The sequence below is a fragment of the Oncorhynchus clarkii genome, unplaced genomic scaffold (genome assembly GCF_045791955.1).
Source record: "Oncorhynchus clarkii lewisi isolate Uvic-CL-2024 unplaced genomic scaffold, UVic_Ocla_1.0 unplaced_contig_2291_pilon_pilon, whole genome shotgun sequence".
Classification (NCBI taxonomy): domain Eukaryota; kingdom Metazoa; phylum Chordata; class Actinopteri; order Salmoniformes; family Salmonidae; genus Oncorhynchus; species Oncorhynchus clarkii.
Window position 1 is genome coordinate 124,918 of NW_027261074.1, and position 26,493 is coordinate 151,410.

At 42.7% G+C, this 26,493-nt stretch overlaps 15 non-coding genes across 15 annotated transcripts; all 15 read right to left on the bottom strand.

Moving 5' to 3' along the window:
• Positions 1-2,602: 2,602 nt before the first annotated feature.
• trnas-gcu (transfer RNA serine (anticodon GCU)) lies at positions 2,603-2,684 on the bottom strand. Its single transcript has one exon. It is a non-coding gene; the product is annotated as a tRNA-Ser (tRNA).
• A 1,592-nt stretch (positions 2,685-4,276) lies between these two features.
• Positions 4,277-4,358, bottom strand: trnas-gcu (transfer RNA serine (anticodon GCU)). Its single transcript has one exon. It is a non-coding gene; the product is annotated as a tRNA-Ser (tRNA).
• A 1,042-nt stretch (positions 4,359-5,400) lies between these two features.
• trnas-gcu (transfer RNA serine (anticodon GCU)) lies at positions 5,401-5,482 on the bottom strand. The gene has a single exon. It is a non-coding gene; the product is annotated as a tRNA-Ser (tRNA).
• A 1,036-nt stretch (positions 5,483-6,518) lies between these two features.
• Positions 6,519-6,600, bottom strand: trnas-gcu (transfer RNA serine (anticodon GCU)). Its single transcript has one exon. It is a non-coding gene; the product is annotated as a tRNA-Ser (tRNA).
• A 480-nt stretch (positions 6,601-7,080) lies between these two features.
• On the bottom strand, positions 7,081-7,162 carry trnas-gcu (transfer RNA serine (anticodon GCU)). Its single transcript has one exon. It is a non-coding gene; the product is annotated as a tRNA-Ser (tRNA).
• A 2,153-nt stretch (positions 7,163-9,315) lies between these two features.
• Positions 9,316-9,397, bottom strand: trnas-gcu (transfer RNA serine (anticodon GCU)). The gene has a single exon. It is a non-coding gene; the product is annotated as a tRNA-Ser (tRNA).
• A 1,036-nt stretch (positions 9,398-10,433) lies between these two features.
• Positions 10,434-10,515, bottom strand: trnas-gcu (transfer RNA serine (anticodon GCU)). The gene has a single exon. It is a non-coding gene; the product is annotated as a tRNA-Ser (tRNA).
• Positions 10,516-11,551: 1,036 nt separating this feature from the next.
• Positions 11,552-11,633, bottom strand: trnas-gcu (transfer RNA serine (anticodon GCU)). The gene has a single exon. It is a non-coding gene; the product is annotated as a tRNA-Ser (tRNA).
• Positions 11,634-12,277: 644 nt separating this feature from the next.
• trnas-gcu (transfer RNA serine (anticodon GCU)) lies at positions 12,278-12,359 on the bottom strand. The gene has a single exon. It is a non-coding gene; the product is annotated as a tRNA-Ser (tRNA).
• A 480-nt stretch (positions 12,360-12,839) lies between these two features.
• On the bottom strand, positions 12,840-12,921 carry trnas-gcu (transfer RNA serine (anticodon GCU)). Its single transcript has one exon. It is a non-coding gene; the product is annotated as a tRNA-Ser (tRNA).
• Positions 12,922-13,957: 1,036 nt separating this feature from the next.
• On the bottom strand, positions 13,958-14,039 carry trnas-gcu (transfer RNA serine (anticodon GCU)). The gene has a single exon. It is a non-coding gene; the product is annotated as a tRNA-Ser (tRNA).
• Positions 14,040-16,204: 2,165 nt separating this feature from the next.
• trnas-gcu (transfer RNA serine (anticodon GCU)) lies at positions 16,205-16,286 on the bottom strand. Its single transcript has one exon. It is a non-coding gene; the product is annotated as a tRNA-Ser (tRNA).
• Positions 16,287-21,818: 5,532 nt separating this feature from the next.
• trnas-gcu (transfer RNA serine (anticodon GCU)) lies at positions 21,819-21,900 on the bottom strand. The gene has a single exon. It is a non-coding gene; the product is annotated as a tRNA-Ser (tRNA).
• A 1,036-nt stretch (positions 21,901-22,936) lies between these two features.
• On the bottom strand, positions 22,937-23,018 carry trnas-gcu (transfer RNA serine (anticodon GCU)). Its single transcript has one exon. It is a non-coding gene; the product is annotated as a tRNA-Ser (tRNA).
• A 1,036-nt stretch (positions 23,019-24,054) lies between these two features.
• On the bottom strand, positions 24,055-24,136 carry trnas-gcu (transfer RNA serine (anticodon GCU)). The gene has a single exon. It is a non-coding gene; the product is annotated as a tRNA-Ser (tRNA).
• Positions 24,137-26,493: the final 2,357 nt, after the last annotated feature.

The following is a 26,493-nucleotide window of genomic DNA, read 5'->3' on the forward strand; positions in this document are numbered from 1 at the left end:
ACATTCATGTGGGGCCATGTAAGAGAGGAAATAACAAATGTTTTGTGAAGAAGTTGGTGTTATAATCCACACATGCAGTTCATCGCCTTCACCACTCAGATACCAAGTCCTGTGCTCTCGCTGTGGCAGTCAGCAATTTTACCAGTGTTTGTGAAAGTCAAAATCTTCCATTGCCAAAATAAAGCACCGAATTTTAATTGTTACACGATGAGATTCTAACTCATGCATGTAGAGCACAATGGATAAGCAGTCCATCGCCTTAACCACTCATCCACCTCATCCTGTTATTTACATGTTATTTACCAGTGTTTGTGAAAGTCAAAATCTTCCAGTGCCAAAATAAATCACAGAATTTTAATTGTTACACGATGAGGATGGGATTCGAACCCATGCATGCAGAGCACAATGGATTAGCAGTCCATCGCCTTAACCACTCGGCCACCTCATTCTGTTTTTTGGAAGTTGCAAATGACCTTAAAAGACTGTAGTTACTGTATGTAAACCCTAGATTGAAATCAATGAAAGTTATGCAGAGCAATGGCAAGGCCATGTGTCGATCCCATCGAGACATTTAACAAATGTTTTGTCAGGCCGAGTGGTCTCCAGTGCTTGATTAAGTGTGTTGAGGTGTCGGTTCAAATCCCACTATTGAGGTTGCCCTTGGTGAAGTTATTCTTCAATACCTGAATCTTATTAGTCGCTCTAGGATTGCGCAGGGATTCTATTTTCATGTGGGGCCATGTAAGAGAGGAAATAACAAATGTTGTGTGAAGAGGTTGGTGTTATAATCCACACATGCAGTTCATCGCCTTCACCACTCAGATACCAAGTCCTGTGCTCTCGCTGTGGCAGTCAGCAATTTTGCCAGTGTTTGTGAAAGTCAAAATCTTCCATTGCCAAAATAAAGCACCGAATTTTAATTGTTACACGATGAGACTCTAACCCATGCATGTAGAGCACAATGGATAAGCAGTCCATCGCCTTAACCACTCATCCACCTCATCCTGTTACTTACATGTGGCAAATGACCTTAAAAACCTGTAGTTGCTGTATGTAAACCCTAGATTGAAATCAATGAAAGTTAGGCAGAGCAATGGCAAGGCCATGTGTCGATCCCATCGAGACATTTAACAAATGTTTTGTCAGGCCGAGTGGTCTCAAGTGCTTGATTAAGTGTTTTGAGCTGTCGGTTCAAATCCCACTATTGAGGTTGCCCTTGGTGAAGCTATTCTTCAATACCTGAATCTTATTAGTCGCACTAGAATTGGGCAGGGATTCTATTTTCATGTGGGGCCATGTAAGAGAGGAAATAACAAATGTTTTGTGAAGAGGTTGGCGTTATAATCCACACATGCAGTTCATCGCCTTCACCACTCAGATACCAAGTCCTGTGCTCTCGCTGTGGCAGTCAGCAATTTTGCCAGTGTTTGTGAAAGTCAAAATCTTCCAGTGCCAAAATAAAGCACATCATTTGAATTGTTACTCAATGAGGATGGGATTTGAACCCATGCATGCAGAGCACAATGGATTAGCAGTCCATCGCCTTAACCACTCGGCCACCTCATCCTGTTTTTTGGAAGTTGCAAATTACCTTAAAAGACTGTAGTTGCTGTATGTAAACCCTAGATTGAAATCAATGAAAGTTATGCAGAGCAATGGCAAGGCCATGTGTCTATCCCATCGAGACATTTAACAAATGTTTTGTCAGGCCGAGTGGTCTCCAGTGCTTGATTAAGTGTGTTGAGGTGTCGGTTCAAATCCCACTATTGAGGTTGCCCTTGGTGAAGTTATTCTTCAATACCTGAATCTTATTAGTCGCTCTAGGATTGCGCAGGGATTCTATTTTCATGTGGGGCCATGTAAGAGAGGAAATAACAAATGTTGTGTGAAGAGGTTGGTGTTATAATCCACACATGCAGTTCATCGCCTTCACCACTCAGATACCAAGTCCTGTGCTCTTGCTGTGGCAGTCAGCAATTTTGCCAGTGTTTGTGAAAGTCAAAATCTTCCATTGCCAAAATAAAGCACCGAATTTTAATTGTTACACGATGAGACTCTAACCCATGCATGTAGAGCACAATGGATAAGCAGTCCATCGCCTTAACCACTCATCCACCTCATCCTGTTACTTACATGTGGCAAATGACCTTAAAAACCTGTAGTTGCTGTATGTAAACCCTAGATTGAAATCAATGAAAGTTAGGCAGAGTAATGGCAAGGCCATGTGTCGATCCCATCGAGACATTTAACAAATGTTTTGTCAGGCCGAGTGGTCTCCAGTGCTTGATTAAGTGTGTTGAGGTGTCGGTTCAAATCCCACTATTGAGGTTGCCCTTGGTGAAGTTATTCTTCAATACCTGAATCTTATTAGTCGCTCTAGGATTGCGCAGGGATTCTATTTTCATGTGGGGCCATGTAAGAGAGGAAATAACAAATGTTGTGTGAAGAGGTTGGTGTTATAATCCACACATGCAGTTCATCGCCTTCACCACTCAGATACCAAGTCCTGTGCTCTCGCTGTGGCAGTCAGCAATTTTGCCAGTGTTTGTGAAAGTCAAAATCTTCCAGTGCCAAAATAAAGCACATCATTTGAATTGTTACTCGATGAGGATGGGATTCGAACCCATGCATGCAGCGCACAATGGATTAGCAGTCCATCGCCTTAACCACTCGGCCACCTCATCCTGTTTTTTGGAAGTTGCAAATGACCTTAAAAGACTGTAGTTGCTGTATGTAAACCCTAGAATGAAATCAATGAAAGTTAGGCAGAGCAATGGCAAGGCCATGTGTCGATCCCATCGAGACATTTAACAAATGTTTTGTCAGGCCGAGTGGTCTCCAGTGCTTGATTAAGTGTGTTGAGGTGTCGGTTCAAATCCCACTATTGAGGTTGCCCTTGGTGAAGTTATTCTTCAATACCTGAATCTTATTAGTCGCTCTAGGATTGCGCAGGGATTCTATTTTCATGTGGGGCCATGTAAGAGAGGAAATAACAAATGTTGTGTGAAGAGGTTGGTGTTATAATCCACACATGCAGTTCATCGCCTTCACCACTCAGATACCAAGTCCTGTGCTCTCGCTGTGGCAGTCAGCAATTTTGCCAGTGTTTGTGAAAGTCAAAATCTTCCATTGCCAAAATAAAGCACCGAATTTTAATTGTTACACGATGAGACTCTAACCCATGCATGTAGAGCACAATGGATAAGCAGTCCATCGCCTTAACCACTCATCCACCTCATCCTGTTACTTACATGTGGCAAATGACCTTAAAAACCTGTAGTTGCTGTATGTAAACCCTAGATTGAAATCAATGAAAGTTAGGCAGAGCAATGGCAAGGCCATGTGTCGATCCCATCGAGACATTTAACAAATGTTTTGTCAGGCCGAGTGGTCTCAAGTGCTTGATTAAGTGTTTTGAGCTGTCGGTTCAAATCCCACTATTGAGGTTGCCCTTGGTTAAGCTATTCTTCAATACCTGAATCTTATTAGTCGCACTAGAATTGGGCAGGGATTCTATTTTCATGTGGGGCCATGTAAGAGAGGAAATAACAAATGTTTTGTGAAGAGGTTGGCGTTATAATCCACACATGCAGTTCATCGCCTTCACCACTCAGATACCAAGTCCTGTGCTCTCGCTGTGGTAGTCAGCAATTTTACCAGTGTTTGTGAAAGTCAAAATCTTCCATTGCCAAAATAAAGCACCGAATTTTAATTGTTACACGATGAGACTCTAACCCATGCATGTAGAGCACAATGGATAAGCAGTCCATCGCCTCAACCACTCATCCACCTCATCCTGTTACTTACATGTGGCAAATGACCTTAAAAACCTGTAGTTGCTGTATGTAAACCCTAGATTGAAATCAATGAAAGTTAGGCAGAGCAATGGCAAGGCCATGTGTCGATCCCATCGAGACATTTAACAAATGTTTTGTCAGGCCGAGTGGTCTCAAGTGCTTGATTAAGTGTTTTGAGCTGTCGGTTCAAATCCCACCATTGAGGTTGCCCTTGGTGAAGCTATTCTTCAATACCTGAATCTTATTTGTCGCACTAGAATTGGGCAGGGATTCTATTTTCATGTGGGGCCATGTAAGAGAGGAAATAACAAATGTTTTGTGAAGAGGTTGGTGTTATAATCCACACATGCAGTTCATCGCCTTCACCACTCAGATACCAAGTCCTGTGCTCTCGCTGTGGCAGTCAGCAATTTTACCAGTGTTTGTGAAAGTCAAAATCTTCCAGTGCCAAAATAAATCACTGAATTTTAATTGTTACACGATGAGGATGGGATTCGAACCCATGCATGCAGAGCACAATGGATTAGCAGTCCATCGCCTTAACCACTCGGCCACCTCATCCTGTTTTTTGGAAGTTGCAAATGACGTTAAAAGACTGTAGTTGCTGTATGTAAACCCTAGATTGAAATCAATGAAAGTTATGCAGAGCAATGGCAAGGCCATGTGTCTATCCCATCGAGACATTTAACAAATGTTTTGTCAGCCCGAGTGGTCTCCAGTGCTTGATTAAGTGTGTTGAGGTGTCGGTTCAAATCCCACTATTGAGGTTGCCCTTGGTGAAGTTATTCTTCAATACCTGAATCTTATTAGTCGCTCTAGGATTGCGCAGGGGTTCTATTTTCATGTGGGGCCATGTAAGAGAGGAAATAACAAATGTTGTGTGAAGAGGTTGGTGTTATAATCCACACATGCAGTTCATCGCCTTCACCACTCAGATACCAAGTCCTGTGCTCTCGCTGTGGCAGTCAGCAATTTTGCCAGTGTTTGTGAAAGTCAAAATCTTCCATTGCCAAAATAAAGCACATCATTTGAATTGTTACTCGATGAGGATGGGATTCGAACCCATGCATGCAGAGCACAATGGATTAGCAGTCCATCACCTTCACCACTCGGCCACCTCATCCTGTTTTTTGGAAGTTGCAAATGACCTTAAAAGACTGTAGTTGCTGTATGTAAACCCTAGAATGAAATCAATGAAAGTTAGGCAGAGCAATGGCAAGGCCATGTGTCGATCCCATCGAGACATTTAACAAATGTTTTGTCAGGCCGAGTGGTCTCCAGTGCTTGATTAAGTGTGTTGAGGTGTCGGTTCAAATCCCACTATTGAGGTTGCCCTTGGTGAAGTTATTCTTCAATACCTGAATCTTATTAGTCGCTCTAGGATTGCGCAGGGATTCTATTTTCATGTGGGGCCATGTAAGAGAGGAAATAACAAATGTTGTGTGAAGAGGTTGGTGTTATAATCCACACATGCAGTTCATCGCCTTCACCACTCAGATACCAAGTCCTGTGCTCTCGCTGTGGCAGTCAGCAATTTTGCCAGTGTTTGTGAAAGTCAAAATCTTCCAGTGCCAAAATAAAGCACATCATTTGAATTGTTACTCGATGAGGATGGGATTCGAACCCATGCATGCAGAGCACAATGGATTAGCAGTCCATCGCCTTAACCACTCGGCCACCTCATCCTGTTTTTTGGAAGTTGCAAATGACCTTAAAAGACTGTAGTTGCTGTATGTAAACCCTAGAATGAAATCAATGAAAGTTAGGCAGAGCAATGGCAAGGCCATGTGTCGATCCCATCGAGACATTTAACAAATGTTTTGTCAGGCCGAGTGGTCTCCAGTGCTTGATTAAGTGTGTTGAGGTGTCGGTTCAAATCCCACTATTGAGGTTGCCCTTGGTGAAGTTATTCTTCAATACCTGAATCTTATTAGTCGCTCTAGGATTGCGCAGGGATTCTATTTTCATGTGGGGCCATGTAAGAGAGGAAATAACAAATGTTGTGTGAAGAGGTTGGTGTTATAATCCACACTTGCAGTTCATCGCCTTCACCACTCAGATACCAAGTCCTGTGCTCTCGCTGTGGCAGTCAGCAATTTTGCCAGTGTTTGTGAAAGTCAAAATCTTCCATTGCCAAAATAAAGCACCGAATTTTAATTGTTACACGATGAGACTCTAACCCATGCATGTAGAGCACAATGGATAAGCAGTCCATCGCCTTAACCACTCATCCACCTCATCCTGTTACTTACATGTGGCAAATGACCTTAAAAACCTGTAGTTGCTGTATGTAAACCCTAGATTGAAATCAATGAAAGTTAGGCAGAGCAATGGCAAGGCCATGTGTCGATCCCATCGAGACATTTAACAAATGTTTTGTCAGGCCGAGTGGTCTCAAGTGCTTGATTAAGTGTTTTGAGCTGTCGGTTCAAATCCCACCATTGAGGTTGCCCTTGGTGAAGCTATTCTTCAATACCTGAATCTTATTTGTCGCACTAGAATTGGGCAGGGATTCTATTTTCATGTGGGGCCATGTAAGAGAGGAAATAACAAATGTTTTGTGAAGAGGTTGGTGTTATAATCCACACATGCAGTTCATCGCCTTCACCACTCAGATACCAAGTCCTGTGCTCTCGCTGTGGCAGTCAGCAATTTTACCAGTGTTTGTGAAAGTCAAAATCTTCCAGTGCCAAAATAAATCACTGAATTTTAATTGTTACACGATGAGGATGGGATTCGAACCCATGCATGCAGAGCACAATGGATTAGCAGTCCATCGCCTTAACCACTCGGCCACCTCATCCTGATTTTTGGAAGTTGCAAATGACCTTAAAAGACTGTAGTTGCTGTATGTAAACCCTAGAATGAAATCAATGAAAGTTAGGCAGAGCAATGGCAAGGCCATGTGTCGATCCCATCGAGACATTTAACAAATGTTTTGTCAGGCCGAGTTGTCTCCAGTGCTTGATTAAGTGTGTTGAGGTGTCGGTTCAAATCCCACTATTGAGGTTGCCCTTGGTGAAGTTATTCTTCAATACCTGAATCTTATTAGTCGCTCTAGGATTGCGCAGGGATTCTATTGTCATGTGGGGCCATGTAAGAGAGGAAATAACAAATGTTGTGTGAAGAGGTTGGTGTTATAATCCACACATGCAGTTCATCGCCTTCACCACTCAGATACCAAGTCCTGTGCTCTCGCTGTGGCAGTCAGCAATTTTGCCAGTGTTTGTGAAAGTCAAAATCTTCCAGTGCCAAAATAAAGCACATCATTTGAATTGTTACTCGATGAGGATGGGATTCGAACCCATGCATGCAGAGCACAATGGATTAGCAGTCCATCGCCTTAACCACTCGGCCACCTCATCCTGTTTTTTGGAAGTTGCAAATGACGTTAAAAGACTGTAGTTGCTGTATGTAACCCTAGATTGAAATCAATGAAAGTTATGCAGAGCAATGGCAAGGCCATGTGTCTATCCCATCGAGACATTTAACAAATGTTTTGTCAGGCCGAGTGGTCTCCAGTGCTTGATTAAGTGTGTTGAGGTGTCGGTTCAAATCCCACTATTGAGGTTGCCCTTGGTGAAGTTATTCTTCAATACCTGAATCTTATTAGTCGCTCTAGGATTGCGCAGGGATTCTATTTTCATGTGGGGCCATGTAAGAGAGGAAATAACAAATGTTGTGTGAAGAGGTTGGTGTTATAATCCACACATGCAGTTCATCGCCTTCACCACTCAGATACCAAGTCCTGTGCTCTCGCTGTGGCAGTCAGCAATTTTGCCAGTGTTTGTGAAAGTCAAAATCTTCCATTGCCAAAATAAAGCACCGAATTTTAATTGTTACACGATGAGACTCTAACCCATGCATGTAGAGCACAATGGAAAAGCAGTCCATCGCCTTAACCACTCATCCACCTCATCCTGTTACTTACATGTGGCAAATGACCTTAAAAACCTGTAGTTGCTGTATGTAAAGCCTAGATTGAAATCAATGAAAGTTAGGCAGAGCAATGGCAAGGCCATGTGTCGATCCCATCGAGACATTTAACAAATGTTTTGTCAGGCCGAGTGGTCTCAAGTGCTTGATTAAGTGTTTTGAGCTGTCGGTTCAAATCCCACCATTGAGGTTGCCCTTGGTGATGCTATTCTTCAATACCTGAATCTTATTTGTCGCACTAGAATTGGGCAGGGATTCTATTTTCATGTGGGGCCATGTAATAGAGGAAATAACAAATGTTTTGTGAAGAGGTTGGTGTTATAATCCACACATGCAGTTCATCGCCTTCACCACTCAGATACCAAGTCCTGTGCTCTCGCTGTGGCAGTCAGCAATCTTACCAGTGTTTGTGAAAGTCAAAATCTTCCAGTGCCAAAATAAATCACTGAATTTTAATTGTTACACGATGAGGATGGGATTCGAACCCATGCATGCAGAGCACAATGGATTAGCAGTCCATCGCCTTAACCACTCGACCACCTCATCCTGTTTTTTGGAAGTTGCAAATGACGTTAAAAGACTGTAGTTGCTGTATGTAAACCCTAGATTGAAATCAATGAAAGTTATGCAGAGCAATGGCAAGGCCATGTGTCTATCCCATCGAGACATTTAACAAATGTTTTGTCAGCCCGAGTGGTCTCCAGTGCTTGATTAAGTGTGTTGAGGTGTCGGTTCAAATCCCACTATTGAGGTTGCCCTTGGTGAAGTTATTCTTCAATACCTGAATCTTATTAGTCGCTCTAGGATTGCGCAGGGATTCTATTTTCATGTGGGGCCATGTAAGAGAGGAAATAACAAATGTTGTGTGAAGAGGTTGGTGTTATAATCCACACATGCAGTTCATCGCCTTCACCACTCAGATACCAAGTCCTGTGCTCTCGCTGTGGCAGTCAGCAATTTTGCCAGTGTTTGTGAAAGTCAAAATCTTCCATTGCCAAAATAAAGCACCGAATTTTAATTGTTACACGATGAGACTCTAACCCATGCATGTAGAGCACAATGGAAAAGCAGTCCATCGCCTTAACCACTCATCCACCTCATCCTGTTACTTACATGTGGCAAATGACCTTAAAAACCTGTAGTTGCTGTATGTAAAGCCTAGATTGAAATCAATGAAAGTTAGGCAGAGCAATGGCAAGGCCATGTGTCGATCCCATCGAGACATTTAACAAATGTTTTGTCAGGCCGAGTGGTCTCAAGTGCTTGATTAAGTGTTTTGAGCTGTCGGTTCAAATCCCACCATTGAGGTTGCCCTTGGTGATGCTATTCTTCAATACCTGAATCTTATTTGTCGCACTAGAATTGGGCAGGGATTCTATTTTCATGTGGGGCCATGTAAGAGAGGAAATAACAAATGTTTTGTGAAGAGGTTGGTGTTATAATCCACACATGCAGTTCATCGCCTTCACCACTCAGATACCAAGTCCTGTGCTCTCGCTGTGGCAGTCAGCAATCTTACCAGTGTTTGTGAAAGTCAAAATCTTCCAGTGCCAAAATAAATCACTGAATTTTAATTGTTACACGATGAGGATGGGATTCGAACCCATGCATGCAGAGCACAATGGATTAGCAGTCCATCGCCTTAACCACTCGGCCACCTCATCCTGTTTTTTGGAAGTTGCAAATGACGTTAAAAGACTGTAGTTGCTGTATGTAAACCCTAGATTGAAATCAATGAAAGTTATGCAGAGCAATGGCAAGGCCATGTGTCTATCCCATCGAGACATTTAACAAATGTTTTGTCAGCCCGAGTGGTCTCCAGTGCTTGATTAAGTGTGTTGAGGTGTCGGTTCAAATCCCACTATTGAGGTTGCCCTTGGTGAAGTTATTCTTCAATTCCTGAATCTTATTAGTCGCACTAGGATTGTGCAGGGACTCTACATTCATGTGGGGCCATGTAAGAGAGGAAATAACAAATGTTTTGTGAAGAAGTTGGTGTTATAATCCACACATGCAGTTCATCGCCTTCACCACTCAGATACCAAGTCCTGTGCTCTCGCTGTGGCAGTCAGCAATTTTGCCAGTGTTTGTGAAAGTCAAAATCTTCCATTGCCAAAATAAAGCACCGAATTTTAATTGTTACACGATGAGACTCTAACCCATGCATGTAGAGCACAATGGATAAGCAGTCCATCGCCTTAACCACTCATCCACCTCATCCTGTTACTTACATGTGGCAAATGACCTTAAAAACCTGTAGTTGCTGTATGTAAAGCCTAGATTGAAATCAATGAAAGTTAGGCAGAGCAATGGCAAGGCCATGTGTCGATCCCATCGAGACATTTAACAAATGTTTTGTCAGGCCGAGTGGTCTCAAGTGCTTGATTAAGTGTTTTGAGCTGTCGGTTCAAATCCCACCATTGAGGTTGCCCTTGGTGATGCTATTCTTCAATACCTGAATCTTATTTGTCGCACTAGAATTGGGCAGGGATTCTATTTTCATGTGGGGCCATGTAATAGAGGAAATAACAAATGTTTTGTGAAGAGGTTGGTGTTATAATCCACACATGCAGTTCATCGCCTTCACCACTCAGATACCAAGTCCTGTGCTCTCGCTGTGGCAGTCAGCAATCTTACCAGTGTTTGTGAAAGTCAAAATCTTCCAGTGCCAAAATAAATCACTGAATTTTAATTGTTACACGATGAGGATGGGATTCGAACCCATGCATGCAGAGCACAATGGATTAGCAGTCCATCGCCTTAACCACTCGGCCACCTCATCCTGTTTTTTGGAAGTTGCAAATGACGTTAAAAGACTGTAGTTGCTGTATGTAAACCCTAGATTGAAATCAATGAAAGTTATGCAGAGCAATGGCAAGGCCATGTGTCTATCCCATCGAGACATTTAACAAATGTTTTGTCAGCCCGAGTGGTCTCCAGTGCTTGATTAAGTGTGTTGAGGTGTCGGTTCAAATCCCACTATTGAGGTTGCCCTTGGTGAAGTTATTCTTCAATTCCTGAATCTTATTAGTCGCACTAGGATTGTGCAGGGACTCTACATTCATGTGGGGCCATGTAAGAGAGGAAATAACAAATGTTTTGTGAAGAAGTTGGTGTTATAATCCACACATGCAGTTCATCGCCTTCACCACTCAGATACCAAGTCCTGTGCTCTCGCTGTGGCAGTCAGCAATTTTGCCAGTGTTTGTGAAAGTCAAAATCTTCCATTGCCAAAATAAAGCACCGAATTTTAATTGTTACACGATGAGACTCTAACCCATGCATGTAGAGCACAATGGATAAGCAGTCCATCGCCTTAACCACTCATCCACCTCATCCTGTTACTTACATGTGGCAAATGACCTTAAAAACCTGTAGTTGCTGTATGTAAACCCTAGATTGAAATCAATGAAAGTTAGGCCGAGCAATGGCAAGGCCATGTGTCGATCCCATCGAGACATTTAACAAATGTTTTGTCAGGCCGAGTGGTCTCAAGTGCTTGATTAAGTGTTTTAAACTGTCGGTTCAAATCCCACTATTGAGGTTGCCCTTGGTGAAGCTATTCTTCAATACCTGAATCTTATTAGTCGCACTAGAATTGGGCAGGGATTCTATTTTCATGTGGGGCCATGTAAGAGAGGAAATAACAAATGTTTTGTGAAGAGGTTGGCGTTATAATCCACACATGCAGTTCATCGCCTTCACCACTCAGATACCAAGTCCTGTGCTCTCGCTGTGGTAGTCAGCAATTTTACCAGTGTTTGTGAAAGTCAAAATCTTCCAGTTCCAAAATAAAGCACAACATTTTAATTGTTACACGATGAGGATGGGATTCGAACCCATGCATGCAGAGCACAATGGATTAGCAGTCCATCGCCTTAACCACTCGGCCACCTCATCCTGTTTTTTCGAAGTTGCAAATTACCTTAAAAGACTGTAGTTGCTGTATGTAAACCCTAGATTGAAATCAATGAAAGTTATGCAGAGCAATAGCAAGGCCATGTGTCTATCCCATCGAGACATTTAACAAATGTTTTGTCAGCCCGAGTGGTCTCCAGTGCTTGATTAAGTGTGTTGAGGTGTCGGTTCAAATCCCACTATTGAGGTTGCCCTTGGTGAAGTTATTCTTCAATTCCTGAATCTTATTAGTCGCACTAGGATTGTGCAGGGACTCTACATTCATGTGGGGCCATGTAAGAGAGGAAATAACAAATGTTTTGTGAAGAAGTTGGTGTTATAATCCACACATGCAGTTCATCGCCTTCACCACTCAGATACCAAGTCCTGTGCTCTCGCTGTGGCAGTCAGCAATTTTACCAGTGTTTTGTGAAAGTCAAAATCTTCCATTGCCAAAATAAAGCACCGAATTTTAATTGTTACACGATGAGATTCTAACTCATGCATGTAGAGCACAATGGATAAGCAGTCCATCGCCTTAACCACTCATCCACCTCATCCTGTTATTTACATGTGGCAAATGACCTTAAAAACCTGTAGTTGCTGTATGTAAACCCTAGATAAATCACTGAATTTTAATTGTTACACGATGAGGATGGGATTCGAACCCATGCATGCAGAGCACAATGGATTAGCAGTCCATCGCCTTAACCACTCGGCCACCTCATCCTGTTTTTTGGAAGTTGCAAATGACCTTAAAATACTGTAGTTGCTGTATGTAAACCCTAGATTGAAATCAATGAAAGTTAGGCAGAGCAATGGCAAGGCCATGTGTCGATCCCATCGAGACATTTAACAAATGTTTTGTCAGGCCGAGTGGTCTCAAGTGCTTGATTAAGTGTTTTGAGCTGTCGGTTCAAATCCCACCATTGAGGTTGCCCTTGGTGATGCTATTCTTCAATACCTGAATCTTATTTGTCGCACTAGAATTGGGCAGGGATTCTATTTTCATGTGGGGCCATGTAATAGAGGAAATAACAAATGTTTTGTGAAGAGGTTGGTGTTATAATCCACACATGCAGTTCATCGCCTTCACCACTCAGATACCAAGTCCTGTGCTCTCGCTGTGGCAGTCAGCAATCTTACCAGTGTTTGTGAAAGTCAAAATCTTCCAGTGCCAAAATAAATCACTGAATTTTAATTGTTACACGATGAGGATGGGATTCGAACCCATGCATGCAGAGCACAATGGATTAGCAGTCCATCGCCTTAACCACTCGGCCACCTCATCCTGTTTTTTGGAAGTTGCAAATGACGTTAAAAGACTGTAGTTGCTGTATGTAAACCCTAGATTGAAATCAATGAAAGTTATGCAGAGCAATGGCAAGGCCATGTGTCTATCCCATCGAGACATTTAACAAATGTTTTGTCAGCCCGAGTGGTCTCCAGTGCTTGATTAAGTGTGTTGAGGTGTCGGTTCAAATCCCACTATTGAGGTTGCCCTTGGTGAAGTTATTCTTCAATTCCTGAATCTTATTAGTCGCACTAGGATTGTGCAGGGACTCTACATTCATGTGGGGCCATGTAAGAGAGGAAATAACAAATGTTTTGTGAAGAAGTTGGTGTTATAATCCACACATGCAGTTCATCGCCTTCACCACTCAGATACCAAGTCCTGTGCTCTCGCTGTGGCAGTCAGCAATTTTGCCAGTGTTTGTGAAAGTCAAAATCTTCCATTGCCAAAATAAAGCACCGAATTTTAATTGTTACACGATGAGACTCTAACCCATGCATGTAGAGCACAATGGATAAGCAGTCCATCGCCTTAACCACTCATCCACCTCATCCTGTTACTTACATGTGGCAAATGACCTTAAAAACCTGTAGTTGCTGTATGTAAACCCTAGATTGAAATCAATGAAAGTTAGGCCGAGCAATGGCAAGGCCATGTGTCGATCCCATCGAGACATTTAACAAATGTTTTGTCAGGCCGAGTGGTCTCAAGTGCTTGATTAAGTGTTTTAAACTGTCGGTTCAAATCCCACTATTGAGGTTGCCCTTGGTGAAGCTATTCTTCAATACCTGAATCTTATTAGTCGCACTAGAATTGGGCAGGGATTCTATTTTCATGTGGGGCCATGTAAGAGAGGAAATAACAAATGTTTTGTGAAGAGGTTGGCGTTATAATCCACACATGCAGTTCATCGCCTTCACCACTCAGATACCAAGTCCTGTGCTCTCGCTGTGGTAGTCAGCAATTTTACCAGTGTTTGTGAAAGTCAAAATCTTCCAGTTCCAAAATAAAGCACAACATTTTAATTGTTACACGATGAGGATGGGATTCGAACCCATGCATGCAGAGCACAATGGATTAGCAGTCCATCGCCTTAACCACTCGGCCACCTCATCCTGTTTTTTGGAAGTTGCAAATGACCTTAAAATACTGTAGTTGCTGTATGTAAACCCTAGATTGAAATCAATGAAAGTTATGCAGAGCAATGGCAAGGCCATGTGTCGATCCCATCGAGACATTTAACAAATGTTTTGTCAGGCCGAGTGGTCTCCAGTGCTTGATTAAGTGTGTTGAGGTGTCGGTTCAAATCCCACTATTGAGGTTGCCCTTGGTGAAGTTATTCTTCAATACCTGAATCTTATTAGTCGCTCTAGGATTGCGCAATGATTCTATTTTCATGTGGGGCCATGTAAGAGAGGAAATAACAAATGTTGTGTGAAGAGGTTGGTGTTACAACCCACACATGCAGTTCATCGCCTTCACCACTCAGATACCAAGTCCTGTGCTCTCGCTGTGGCAGTCAGCAATTTTGCCAGTGTTTGTGAAAGTCAAATTCTTCCAGTGCCATAATAAAGCACATCATTTAAATTGTTACACGATGAGGATGGGATTCGAACCCATGCATGCAGAGCACAATGGATTAGCAGTCCATCACCTTAACCACTCGGCCACCTCATCCTGTTTTTTGGAAGTTGCAAATGACCTAAAAAACTGTAGTTTCTGTATGTAAACCCTAGATTGAAATCAATGAAAGTTATGCAGAGCAATGGCAAGGCCATGTGTCGATCCCATCGAGACATTTAACAAATGTTTTGTCAGGCCGAGTGGTCTCAAGTGCTTGATTAAGTGTTTTGAGCTGTCGGTTCAAATCCAACCATTGAGGTTGCCCTTGGTGAAGCTATTCTTCAATACCTGAATCGTATTAGTCGCACTAGGATTGTGCAGGGGCTCTATATTCATGTGGGGCCATGTAAGAGAGGAAAAAACAAATGTTGTGTGAAGAGGTTGGTGTTATAATCCACACATGCAGTTCATCGCCTTCACCACTCAGATACCAAGTCCTGTGCTCTCGCTGTGGCAGTCAGCAATTTTAACAGTGTTTGTGAAAGTCAAAATCTTCCAGTGCCAAAAATAAATCACTGAATTTTAATTGTTACACGATGAGCATGGGATTCGAACCCATGCATGCAGAGCACAATGGATTAGCAGTCCATCGCCTTAACCACTCGGCCACCTCATCCTGTTTTTTGGAAGTTGCAAATGACCTTAAAAGACTGTAGTTGCTGTATGTAAACCCTAGATTGAAATCAATGAAAGTTATGCAGAGCAATGGCAAGGCCATGTGTCGATCCCATCGAGACATTTAACAAATGTTTTGTCAGGCCGAGTGGTCTCCAGTGCTTGATTAAGTGTGTTGAGGTGTCGGTTCAAATCCCACTATTGAGGTTGCCCTTGGTGAAGTTATTCTTCAATACCTGAATCTTATTAGTCGCTCTAGGATTGCGCAATGATTCTATTTTCATGTGGGGCCATGTAAGAGAGGAAATAACAAATGTTGTGTGAAGAGGTTGGTGTTACAACCCACACATGCAGTTCATCGCCTTCACCACTCAGATACCAAGTCCTGTGCTCTCGCTGTGGCAGTCAGCAATTTTGCCAGTGTTTGTGAAAGTCAAATTCTTCCAGTGCCATAATAAAGCACATCATTTAAATTGTTACACGATGAGGATGGGATTCGAACCCATGCATGCAGAGCACAATGGATTAGCAGTCCATCACCTTAACCACTCGGCCACCTCATCCTGTTTTTTGGAAGTTGCAAATGACCTAAAAAACTGTAGTTGCTGTATGTAAACCCTAGATTGAAATCAATGAAAGTTATGCAGAGCAATGGCAAGGCCATGTGTCGATCCCATCGAGACATTTAACAAATGTTTTGTCAGGCCGAGTGGTCTCCAGTGCTTGATTAAGTGTGTTGAGGTGTCGGTTCAAATCCCACTATTGAGGTTGCCCTTGGTGAAGCTATTCTTCAATACCTGAATCGTATTAGTCGCACTAGGATTGTGCAGGGACTCTACATTCATGTGGGGCCATGTAAGAGAGGAAATAACAAATGTTTTGTGAAGAGGTTGGTGTTATAATCCACACATGCAGTTCATCGCCTTCACCACTCAGATACCAAGTCCTGTGCTCTCGCTGTGGCAGTCAGCAATTTTGCCAGTGTTTGTGAAAGTCAAAATGTTCCAGTGCCAAAATAAAGCACATCATTTGAATTGTTACTCGATGAGGATGGGATTCGAACCCATGCATGCAGAGCACAATGGATTAGCAGTCCATCGCCTTAACCACTCGGCCACCTCATCCTGTTTTTTGTAAGTTGCAAATGACCTAAAAAACTGTAGTTGCTGTATGTAAACCCTAGATTGAAATCAATGAAAGTTATGCAGAGCAATGGCAAGGCCATGTGTCGATCCCATCGAGACATTTAACAAATGTTTTGTCAGGCCGAGTGGTCTCCAGTGCTTGATTAAGTGTGTTGAGGTGTCGGTTCAAATCCCACTATTGAGGTTGCCCTTGGTGAAGCTATTCTTCAATACCTGAATCGTATTAGTCGCACTAGGATTGTGCAGGGGCTCTATATTCATGTGGGGCCATGTAAGAGAGGAAAAAACAAATGTTGTGTGAAGAGGTTGGTGTTATAATCCACACATGCAGTTCATCGCCTTCACCACTCAGATACCAAGTCCTGTGCTCTCGCTGTGGCAGTCAGCAATTTTAACAGTGTTTGTGAAAGTCAAAATCTTCCAGTGCCAAAAATAAATCACTGAATTTTAATTGTTACACGATGAGCATGGGATTCGAACCCATGCATGCAGAGCACAATGGATTAGCAGTCCATCGCCTTAACCACTCGGCCACCTCATCCTGTTTTTTGTAAGTTGCAAATGACCTAAAAAACTGTAGTTGCTGTATGTAAACCCTAGATTGAAATCAATGAAAGTTATGCAGAGCAATGGCAAGGCCATGTGTCGATCCCATCGAGACATTTAACAAATGTTTTGTCAGGCCGAGTGGTCGCCAGTGCTTGATTAAGTGTGTTGAGGTGTCGGTTCAAATCCCACTATTGAGGTTGCCCTTGGTGAAGCTATTCTTCAATACCTGAATCGTATTAGTCGCACTAGGATTGTGCAGGGGCTCTATATTCATGTGGGGCCATGTAAGAGAGGAAAAAACAAATGTTGTGTGAAGAGGTTGGTGTTATAATCCACACATGCAGTTCATCGCCTTCACCACTCAGATACCAAGTCCTGTGCTCTCGCTGTGGCAGTCAGCAATTTTAACAGTGTTTGTGAAAGTCAAAATCTTCCAGTGCCAAAAATAAATCACTGAATTTTAATTGTTACACGATGAGCATGGGATTCGAACCCATGCATGCAGAGCACAATGGATTAGCAGTCCATCGCCTTAACCACTCGGCCACCTCATCCTGTTTTTTGGAAGTTGCAAATGACCTTAAAAGACTGTAGTTGCTGTATGTAAACCCTAGATTGAAATCAATGAAAGTTATGCAGAGCAATGGCAAGGCCATGTGTCGATCCCATCGAGACATTTAACAAATGTTTTGTCAGGCCGAGTGGTCTCCAGTGCTTGATTAAGTGTGTTGAGGTGTCGGTTCAAATCCCACTATTGAGGTTGCCCTTGGTGAAGTTATTCTTCAATACCTGAATCTTATTAGTCGCTCTAGGATTGCGCAATGATTCTATTTTCATGTGGGGCCATGTAAGAGAGGAAATAACAAATGTTGTGTGAAGAGGTTGGTGTTACAACCCACACATGCAGTTCATCGCCTTCACCACTCAGATACCAAGTCCTGTGCTCTCGCTGTGGCAGTCAGCAATTTTGCCAGTGTTTGTGAAAGTCAAATTCTTCCAGTGCCATAATAAAGCACATCATTTAAATTGTTACACGATGAGGATGGGATTCGAACCCATGCATGCAGAGCACAATGGATTAGCAGTCCATCACCTTAACCACTCGGCCACCTCATCCTGTTTTTTGGAAGTTGCAAATGACCTAAAAAACTGTAGTTGCTGTATGTAAACCCTAGATTGAAATCAATGAAAGTTATGCAGAGCAATGGCAAGGCCATGTGTCGATCCCATCGAGACATTTAACAAATGTTTTGTCAGGCCGAGTGGTCTCCAGTGCTTGATTAAGTGTGTTGAGGTGTCGGTTCAAATCCCACTATTGAGGTTGCCCTTGGTGAAGCTATTCTTCAATACCTGAATCGTATTAGTCGCACTAGGATTGTGCAGGGACTCTACATTCATGTGGGGCCATGTAAGAGAGGAAATAACAAATGTTGTGTGAAGAGGTTGGTGTTACAACCCACACATGCAGTTCATCGCCTTCACCACTCAGATACCAAGTCCTGTGCTCTCGCTGTGGCAGTCAGCAATTTTGCCAGTGTTTGTGAAAGTCAAATTCTTCCAGTGCCATAATAAAGCACATCATTTAAATTGTTACACGATGAGGATGGGATTCGAACCCATGCATGCAGAGCACAATGGATTAGCAGTCCATCACCTTAACCACTCGGCCACCTCATCCTGTTTTTTGGAAGTTGCAAATGACCTAAAAAACTGTAGTTGCTGTATGTAAACCCTAGATTGAAATCAATGAAAGTTATGCAGAGCAATGGCAAGGCCATGTGTCGATCCCATCGAGACATTTAACAAATGTTTTGTCAGGCCGAGTGGTCTCCAGTGCTTGATTAAGTGTGTTGAGGTGTCGGTTCAAATCCCACTATTGAGGTTGCCCTTGGTGAAGCTATTCTTCAATACCTGAATCGTATTAGTCGCACTAGGATTGTGCAGGGACTCTACATTCATGTGGGGCCATGTAAGAGAGGAAATAACAAATGTTTTGTGAAGAGGTTGGTGTTATAATCCACACATGCAGTTCATCGCCTTCACCACTCAGATACCAAGTCCTGTGCTCTCGCTGTGGCAGTCAGCAATTTTGCCAGTGTTTGTGAAAGTCAAAATGTTCCAGTGCCAAAATAAAGCACATCATTTGAATTGTTACTCGATGAGGATGGGATTCGAACCCATGCATGCAGAGCACAATGGATTAGCAGTCCATCGCCTTAACCACTCGGTCACCTCATCCTGTTTTTTGTAAGTTGCAAATTACCTTAAAAGACTGTAGTTGCTGTATGTAAACCCTAGATTGAAATCAATGAAAGTTATGCAGAGCAATGGCAAGGCCATGTGTCTATCCCATCGAGACATTTAACAAATGTTTTGTCAGGCCGAGTGGTCTCCAGTGCTTGATTAAGTGTGTTGAGGTGTCGGTTCAAATCCCACTATTGAGGTTGCCCTTGGTGAAGTTATTCTTCAATACCTGAATCTTATTAGTCGCTCTAGGATTGCGCAGGGATTCTATTTTCATGTGGGGCCATGTAAGAGAGGAAATAACAAATGTTGTGTGAAGAGGTTGGTGTTATAATCCACACATGCAGTTCATCGCCTTCACCACTCAGATACCAAGTCCTGTGCTCTCGCTGTGGCAGTCAGCAATTTTACCAGTGTTTGTGAAAGTCAAAATCTTCCAGTGCCAAAATAAATCACTGAATTTTAATTGTTACACGATGAGGATGGGATTCGAACCCATGCATGCAGAGCACAATGGATTAGCAGTCCATCGCCTTAACCACTCAGCCACCTCATCCTGTTTTTTGGAAGTTGCAAATGACGTTAAAAGACTGTAGTTGCTGTAAGTAAACCCTAGATTGAAATCAATGAAAGTTATGCAGAGCAATGGCAAGGCCATGTGTCGATCCCATCGAGACATTTAACAAATGTTTTGTCAGGCCGAGTGGTCTCCAGTGCTTGATTAAGTGTGTTGAGGTGTCGGTTCAAATCCCACTATTGAGGTTGCCCTTGGTGAAGTTATTCTTCAATACCTGAATCTTATTAGTCGCACTAGGATTGTGCAGGGACTCTACATTCATGTGGGGCCATGTAAGAGAGGAAATAACAAATGTTTTGTGAAGAAGTTGGTGTTATAATCCACACATGCAGTTCATCGCCTTCACCACTCAGATACCAAGTCCTGTGCTCTCGCTGTGGCAGTCAGCAATTTTGCCAGTGTTTGTGAAAGTCAAAATGTTCCAGTGCCAAAATAAAGCACATCATTTGAATTGTTACTCGATGAGGATGGGATTCGAACCCATGCATGCAGAGCACAATGGATTAGCAGTCCATCGCCTTAACCACTCGGTCACCTCATCCTGTTTTTTGTAAGTTGCAAATTACCTTAAAAGACTGTAGTTGCTGTATGTAAACCCTAGATTGAAATCAATGAAAGTTATGCAGAGCAATGGCAAGGCCATGTGTCTATCCCATCGAGACATTTAACAAATGTTTTGTCAGGCCGAGTGGTCTCCAGTGCTTGATTAAGTGTGTTGAGGTGTCGGTTCAAATCCCACTATTGAGGTTGCCCTTGGTGAAGTTATTCTTCAATACCTGAATCTTATTAGTCGCTCTAGGATTGCGCAGGGATTCTATTTTCATGTGGGGCCATGTAAGAGAGGAAATAACAAATGTTGTGTGAAGAGGTTGGTGTTATAATCCACACATGCAGTTCATCGCCTTCACCACTCAGATACCAAGTCCTGTGCTCTCGCTGTGGCAGTCAGCAATTTTACCAGTGTTTTGTGAAAGTCAAAATCTTCCATTGCCAAAATAAAGCACCGAATTTTAATTGTTACACGATGAGATTCTAACCCATGCATGTAGAGCACAATGGATAAGCAGTCCATCGCCTTAACCACTCATCCACCTCATCCTGTTATTTACATGTGGCAAATGACCTTAAAAACCTGTAGTTGCTGTATGTAAACCCTAGATTGAAATCAATGAAAGTTAGGCAGAGCAATGGCAAGGCCATGTGTCTATCCCATCGAGACATTTAACAAATGTTTTGTCAGGCCGAGTGGTCTCCAGTGCTTGATTAAGTGTGTTGAGTTGTCGGTTCAAATCCCACTATTGAGGTTGCCCTTGGTGAAGTTATTCTTCAATACCTGAATCTTATTAGTCGCTCTAGGATTGCGCAGGGATTCTATTTTCATGTGGGGCCATGTAAGAGAGGAAATAACAAATGTTGTGTGAAGAGGTTGGTGTTATAATCCACACATGCAGTTCATCGCCTTCACCACTCAGATACCAAGTCCTGTGCTCTCGCTGTGGCAGTCAGCAATTTTACCAGTGTTTGTGAAAGTCAAAATCTTCCAGTGCCAAAATAAACCACTGAATTTTAATTGTTACACGATGAGGATGGGATTCCAACCCATGCATGCAGAGCACAATGGATTAGCAGTCCATCGCCTTCACCACTCGGCCACCTCATCCTGTTTTTTGGAAGTTGCAAAATGACCTTAAAAACCTGTAGTTGCTGTATGTAAACCCTAGATTGAAATCAATGAAAGTTAGGCAGAGCAATGGCAAGGCCATGTGTCGATCCCATCGAGACATTTAACAAATGTTTTGTCAGGCCGAGTGGTCTCAAGTGCTTGATTAAGTGTTTTAAACTGTCGGTTCAAATCCCACTATTGAGGTTGCCCTTGGTGAAGCTATTCTTCAATACCTGAATCGTATTAGTCGCACTAGAATTGGGCAGGGATTCTATTTTCATGTGGGGCCATGTAAGAGAGGAAATAACAAATGTTGTGTGAAGAGGTTGGTGTTATAATCCACACATGCAGTTCATCGCCTTCACCACTCAGATACCAAGTCCTGTGCTCTCGCTGTGGCAGTCAGCAATTTTGCCAGTGTTTGTGAAAGTCAAAATCTTCCAGTGCCAAAATAAAGCACATCATTTGAATTGTTACTCGATGAGGATGGGATTCGAACCCATGCATGCAGAGCACAATGGATTAGCAGTCCATCGCCTTAACCACTCGGCCACCTCATCCTGTTTTTTGGAAGTTGCAAATGACGTTAAAAGACTGTAGTTGCTGTATGTAAACCCTAGATTGAAATCAATGAAAGTTATGCAGAGCAATGGCAAGGCCATGTGTCTATCCCATCGAGACATTTAACAAATGTTTTGTCAGGCCGAGTGGTCTCCAGTGCTTGATTAAGTGTGTTGAGGTGTCGGTTCAAATCCCACTATTGAGGTTGCCCTTGGTGAAGTTATTCTTCAATACCTGAATCTTATTAGTCGCTCTAGGATTGCGCAGGGATTCTATTTTCATGTGGGGCCATGTAAGAGAGGAAATAACAAATGTTGTGTGAAGAGGTTGGTGTTATAATCCACACATGCAGTTCATCGCCTTCACCACTCAGATACCAAGTCCTGTGCTCTCGCTGTGGCAGTCAGCAATTTTGCCAGTGTTTGTGAAAGTCAAAATCTTCCATTGCCAAAATAAAGCACCGAATTTTAATTGTTACACGATGAGACTCTAACCCATGCATGTAGAGCACAATGGATAAGCAGTCCATCGCCTTAACCACTCATCCACCTCATCCTGTTACTTACATGTGGCAAATGACCTTAAAAACCTGTAGTTGCTGTATGTAAACCCTAGATTGAAATCAATGAAAGTTAGGCAGAGCAATGGCAAGGCCATGTGTCGATCCCATCGAGACATTTAACAAATGTTTTGTCAGGCCGAGTGGTCTCAAGTGCTTGATTAAGTGTTTTGAGCTGTCGGTTCAAATCCCACCATTGAGGTTGCCCTTGGTGAAGCTATTCTTCAATACCTGAATCTTATTTGTCGCACTAGAATTGGGCAGGGATTCTATTTTCATGTGGGGCCATGTAAGAGAGGAAATAACAAATGTTTTGTGAAGAGGTTGGTGTTATAATCCACACATGCAGTTCATCGCCTTCACCACTCAGATACCAAGTCCTGTGCTCTCGCTGTGGCAGTCAGCAATTTTGCCAGTGTTTGTGAAAGTCAAAATCTTCCAGTGCCAAAATAAAGCACATCATTTGAATTGTTACTCGATGAGGATGGGATTCGAACCCATGCATGCAGAGCACAATGGATTAGCAGTCCATCGCCTTAACCACTCGGCCACCTCATCCTGTTTTTTGGAAGTTGCAAATGACCTTAAAAGACTGTAGTTGCTGTATGTAAACCCTAGATTGAAATCAATGAAAGTTATGCAGAGCAATGGCAAGGCCATGTGTCTATCCCATCGAGACATTTAACAAATGTTTTGTCAGGCCGAGTGGTCTCCAGTGCTTGATTAAGTGTGTTGAGGTGTCGGTTCAAATCCCACTATTGAGGTTGCCCTTGGTGAAGTTATTCTTCAATACCTGAATCTTATTAGTCGCTCTAGGATTGCGCAGGGATTCTATTTTCATGTGGGGCCATGTAATAGAGGAAATAACAAATGTTGTGTGAAGAGGTTGGTGTTATAATCCACACATGCAGTTCATCGCCTTCACCACTCAGATACCAAGTCCTGTGCTCTCGCTGTGGCAGTCAGCAATTTTGCCAGTGTTTGTGAAAGTCAAAATCTTCCATTGCCAAAATAAAGCACCGAATTTTAATTGTTACACGATGAGACTCTAACCCATGCATGTAGAGCACAATGGATAAGCAGTCCATCGCCTTAACCACTCATCCACCTCATCCTGTTAGTTACATGTGGCAAATGACCTTAAAAACCTGTAGTTGCTGTATGTAAACCCTAGATTGAAATCAATGAAAGTTAGGCAGAGCAATGGCAAGGCCATGTGTCGATCCCATCGAGACATTTAACAAATGTTTTGTCAGGCCGAGTGGTCTCAAGTGCTTGATTAAGTGTTTTAAACTGTCGGTTCAAATCCCACTATTGAGGTTGCCCTTGGTGAAGCTATTCTTCAATACCTGAATCTTATTAGTCGCACTAGAATTGGGCAGGGATTCTATTTTCATGTGGGGCCATGTAAGAGAGGAAATAACAAATGTTTTGTGAAGAGGTTGGCGTTATAATCCACACATGCATATCATCGCCTTCACCACTCAGATACCAAGTCCTGTGCTCTCGCTGTGGTAGTCAGCAATTTTACCAGTGTTTGTGAAAGTCAAAATCTTCCAGTTCCAAAATAAAGCACAACATTTTAATTGTTACACGATGAGGATGGGATTCGAACCCATGCATGCAGAGCACAATGGATTAGCAGTCCATCGCCTTAACCACTCGGCCACCTCATCTCAAATTGGTGTTATAATCCACACATGCAGTTCATCGCCTTCACCACTCAGATACCAAGTCCTGTGCTCTCGCTGTGGCAGTCAGCAATTTTACCAGTGTTTGTGAAAGTCAAAATCTTCCATTGCCAAAATAAAGCACCGAATTTTAATTGTTACACGATGAGATTCTAACCCATGCATGTAGAGCACAATGGATAAGCAGTCCATCGCCTTAACCACTCATCCACCTCATCCTGTTATTTACATGTGGCAAATGACCTTAAAAACCTGTAGTTGCTGTATGTAAACCCTAGATTGAAATCAATGAAAGTTAGGCAGAGCAATGGCAAGGCCATGTGTCGATCCCATCGAGACATTTAACAAATGTTTTGTCAGGCCGAGTTGTCTTCAGTGCTTGATTAAGTGTGTTGAGGTGTCGGTTCAAATCCCACTATTGAGGTTGCCCTTGGTGAAGTTATTCTTCAATACCTGAATCTTATTAGTCGCTCTAGGATTGCGCAGGGATTCTATTGTCATGTGGGGCCATGTAAGAGAGGAAATAACAAATGTTGTGTGAAGAGGTTGGTGTTATAATCCACACATGCAGTTCATCGCCTTCACCACTCAGATACCAAGTCCTGTGCTCTCGCTGTGGCAGTCAGCAATTTTGCCAGTGTTTGTGAAAGTCAAAATCTTCCAGTGCCAAAATAAATCACTGAATTTGAATTTTTACACGATGAGCATGGGATTCGAACCCATGCATGCAGAGCACAATGGATTAGCAGTCCATCGCCTTAACCACTCGGCCACCTCATCCTGTTTTTTGGAAGTTGCAAATGACCTAAAAAACTGTAGTTGCTGTATGTAAACCCTAGATTGAAATCAATGAAAGTTATGCAGAGCAATGGCAAGGCCATGTGTCGATCCCATCGAGACATTTAACAAATGTTTTGTCAGGCCGAGTGGTCTCCAGTGCTTGATTAAGTGTGTTGAGGTGTCGGTTCAAATCCCACTATTGAGGTTGCCCTTGGTGAAGCTATTCTTCAATACCTGAATCGTATTAGTCGCACTAGGATTGTGCAGGGACTCTACATTCATGTGGGGCCATGTAAGAGAGGAAATAACAAATGTTTTGTGAAGAGGTTGGTGTTATAATCCACACATGCAGTTCATCGCCTTCACCACTCAGATACCAAGTCCTGTGCTCTCGCTGTGGCAGTCAGCAATTTTGCCAGTGTTTGTGAAAGTCAAAATCTTCCAGTGCCAAAATAAAGCACATCATTTGAATTGTTACTCGATGAGGATGGGATTCGAACCCATGCATGCAGAGCACAATGGATTAGCAGTCCATCGCCTTAACCACTCGGCCACCTCATTCTGTTTTTTGGAAGTTGCAAATGACCTTAAAAGACTGTAGTTTCTGTATGTAAACCCTAGATTGAAATCAATGAAAGTTATGCAGAGCAATGGCAAGGCCATGTGTCGATCCCATCGAGACATTTAACAAATGTTTTGTCAGGCCGAGTGGTCTCCAGTGCTTGATTAAGTGTGTTGAGGTGTCGGTTCAAATCCCACTATTGAGGTTGCCCTTGGTGAAGTTATTCTTCAATACCTGAATCTTATTAGTCGCACTAGGATTGTGCAGGGACTCTACATTCATGTGGGGCCATGTAAGAGAGGAAATAACAAATGTTTTGTGAAGAAGTTGGTGTTATAATCCACACATGCAGTTCATCGCCTTCACCACTCAGATACCAAGTCCTGTGCTCTCGCTGTGGCAGTCAGCAATTTTACCAGTGTTTTGTGAAAGTCAAAATCTTCCAGTGCCAAAATAAAGCACCGAATTTTAATTGTTACACGATGAGATTCTAACCCATGCATGTAGAGCACAATAGATAAGCAGTCCATCGCCTTAACCACTCATCCACCTCATCCTGTTATTTACATGTGGCAAATGACCTTAAAAACCTGTAGTTGCTGTATGTAAACCCTAGATTGAAATCAATGAAAGTTAGGCAGAGCAATGGCAAGGCCATGTGTCTATCCCATCGAGACATTTAACAAATGTTTTGTCAGCCCGAGTGGTCTCCAGTGCTTGATTAAGTGTGTTGAGGTGTCGGTTCAAATCCCACTATTGAGGTTGCCCTTGGTGAAGTTATTCTTCAATACCTGAATCTTATTAGTCGCACTAGGATTGTGCAGGGACTCTACATTCATGTGGGGCCATGTAAGAGAGGAAATAACAAATGTTTTGTGAAGAAGTTGGTGTTATAATCCACACATGCAGTTCATCGCCTTCACCACTCAGATACCAAGTCCTGTGCTCTCGCTGTGGCAGTCAGCAATTTTACCAGTGTTTGTGAAAGTCAAAATCTTCC